This window comes from Sinocyclocheilus anshuiensis, unplaced genomic scaffold, assembly GCF_001515605.1.
Source record: "Sinocyclocheilus anshuiensis isolate Anshui unplaced genomic scaffold, SAMN03320099.WGS_v1.1 scaffold394, whole genome shotgun sequence".
In the NCBI taxonomy this organism is placed as follows: Eukaryota; Metazoa; Chordata; class Actinopteri; order Cypriniformes; family Cyprinidae; genus Sinocyclocheilus; species Sinocyclocheilus anshuiensis.
In genome coordinates this window covers 732,294-735,358 of record NW_015542343.1, presented here as the reverse complement: position 1 = coordinate 735,358, position 3,065 = coordinate 732,294, and the positions used below count along the sequence as shown (strand labels likewise).

The 3,065-nt window shown below is 31.1% G+C and overlaps 1 pseudogene; it reads right to left on the bottom strand.

Moving 5' to 3' along the window:
* Positions 1-3,032, bottom strand: part of LOC107691268 (endothelin B receptor-like) — a 5,860-nt pseudogene extending 2,828 nt beyond the window's left edge.
* Positions 3,033-3,065: the final 33 nt, after the last annotated feature.

The following is a 3,065-nucleotide window of genomic DNA, read 5'->3' as shown; positions in this document are numbered from 1 at the left end:
AAATATTTTTTTTTTTTTTTTTTTTTACGATTTATACCAGTGTTATTTATTTTTAATAAATAATATTTTATTTTAGTTTTTTGATTTTTGATTTATACCACTGTTATTGTTCAGTAAAACTATTTAAAATGTAAATAAATAATATAAAATAAAATCTTTTATTTTTGTGATTTTTTCATTAAAACTAAAAATATTTAAAATTCAAAATAAATATATTATATTAAAAAAAATTATACCAATGTTGTCATTTTTAATTAAAACTAAAACTATGAAAAATCATTTTTGTTAGTTGAAATAAACCTGAAATAATTAAAACACAAAGAAATTTGTCACAAATAAATTTAGAAATACTGAAGTGAACTAAAATATAATAAGTTGAAGTACTAAAATTACAAAAACTAAAACTGAAATAAAATAAAGGTAAATAGAAATTTTTTAAAAATATATAAATCATATTGATATATTACAGGACCTGACAAACAGCAGCAGATACGGTCAGAGAATATCAGATATTTTATAATCCTTTGAGTCAGTTTTGTTTCTCTAATGGTTTTATGTCATTCTGATGATTCAGATATTCAAAAACTGGAACAGCTTTCCAAATCCTAGGTCCAGATTTACCTGCTTTATGTGTTTGTCCAACTTCTTAACACTTCTGCTTAAAATCCATCAGCGAGTAAAAGACGGCGATTTAAAAGATTTATTTTTATGCTGTTGTGTCGCGAGCAAAGGCAAAGTTTTTCGTAGGAATCCTACAGTTTTGCAAGAGAGTGCAAAATTTTAAGACCGAACGCAAAGTTTCTCAGGGAGTGTAATACTTTTGCTGAGAATGCAAACGTTTTTCAAGCGAGCACAAAGTATTGTGAGCAAATGCAAAAATTTGCAAGCAAATACAAAGTTTTATGAGCGAATACAAACTTTCTTGGACGAACGCTATAGTTTTGCAAGAGAACGTAACTGTTTTGTGAGAGAATGCAGAGTTTATCAGGGGAACGCAATACTTTAGCAATAAAACGCAAACATTTTACAAGTAAATGCAAAGTTTCTTGGGAACGAAAAACTTTAGCAAGAGAACGCAAAAAATGTATGAGCAAACAAAAAGTATAGCGATCAAATGCAAAGTTTTATAAGCGAAACCAAAGTTTTTCGCAAGCAAATGCTTTGTGAACTTTTGTGAACGCAAAGTTTCTCGGGGGAATGCTATTGCTTTGCTAAAAAATGCAAAAGTTTTACAAGTAAACGTAAAGTTTCTCGGGAATTTAACACTTCCAAGAGAACGCAAAAAATTCCGAATGAATGCAAAGTTTCACGAACAAATGCAAAGTTTTGTGAGCGAACAAAGTTTTTATTGTGGAACGCTATAGTTTTACGAGCAAGCACAAAGTTTCTCAGAGGAATTCTATAGTATTGCAAGAGAATGTAAATGTTTTGTGAGAGAATGCAAAAGTTTTACAAGTAACTGCAAAGTTTCTTGGGAACGAAATACTTTAGCAAGAGAACGCAAAAAAATGTATGAGCAAACACAAAGTATCGCGAGCAAAGGCAAAGTTTTTCGTAGGAATGCTATAGTTTTGCAAGAGAGTGCAAAATTTTAAGACCGAACGCAAAGTTTCTCAGGGAGTGTAATACTTTTTGCTGAGAATGCAAAAGTTTTTCAAGTGAGCAAAAACAGTATTGTGAGCAAATGCAAAGATTTGCAAGCAAATGCAAAGTTTTATGAGCGAATACAAACTTTCTTGGATGAACGCTATAGTTTTGCAAGAGAACGTAAATGTTTTGTGAGAGAATGCAAAGTTTATCAGGGGAACGCATATATTATATATATATATATATAGGTAACTGCAATTCTGAGACATTTTTGAGATTCTCAGAATTGCGATATATAAACTCAAAGTTGCGAGAAAAGTCTAAATTGTAAAATATAAACTTACATTTGCAAGAACAAAAGTTACAATTGTGAGAAGAAAAAAGTCACAATTATATTTTTTTTACATTTTATTCTATGGCGTAAAAAAAAATGCGAGGTGTAAATTCAGATTTCAGAGGGAAAAAACATGCAAGAATTCTGACTTTTTCACTCAAAATTATGAGTTTATATTTTGCAATTCTGACTTTCATTATCAGAACTGCAAGAAGAAAAGTCAGGATTGTGTGATAAAAACTCGCAATTACCTTTTTTACTTGCCACGGAATAAAAATTTAATATATATATAAAAATTAAATACAGACAAATAAAGATAATTCTGACTTTTTCTTGCGATTCTGAGAATAAAAGTTGGAAATGGAATAAGGCATAAATTCACAATTGCGAGGAAAAAAGTCTGAATTATAAACATTTGCAATAGCCTTTATTTTTTTATTCCGTGGTTGAAACAGGCATCCATAGAAATTGGCTTTAATAGAAAATAGCCTATATTTCTAATTAAATACGTGAGACAAGAAAATTTAACAAAGCCATTTAGGCATATGATTAATTTCTTAATTCCCTTTAAATTCTCTTTAGTTTCTTTAAATAAAAGGACCATTACAATTGTGACAGCATCTCCCCTCAACTAAAAAAATCTATCTCAATGTTCAAGACATGGTAACAGCCTTGCTGTATAAAGTAAAAAGTAACTAAACACTCTTGCCTGTCTATGCTCAGAGTGCACAGGCTCAGTACTGTTATCCCAACAGAGGTTTTCTGAATAAATGGCACCAGTTTACAGAGCAGGACACCAAACAGCCAGTCCACCGCCAGCAGCAACACAACAAATTAAATATATCATCCAGTTTCCAAAGTTTTTAGTGCACAAAACAATTCAGCAAAGCTACCTTATAAATATTAATAGTATACCAATCAAGATGTGCAAAATGTCACCTAAAGCCAGACTGTCGATGAGAATATTGGGTCCGTTTCTCATGCATTTGTGTTCTTTGATTATTCTGAGGACAGTCACGTTTCCTACCATCCCAAACAGGAATATGAAACATGAGACAATGCTGTTGATGTACTTGAAGGCGTCTTTGATCCGTGCTGGTCCAGAGCACATCAGGGCTTTGTTTGCTGTGGTGTTCAGTAGTTT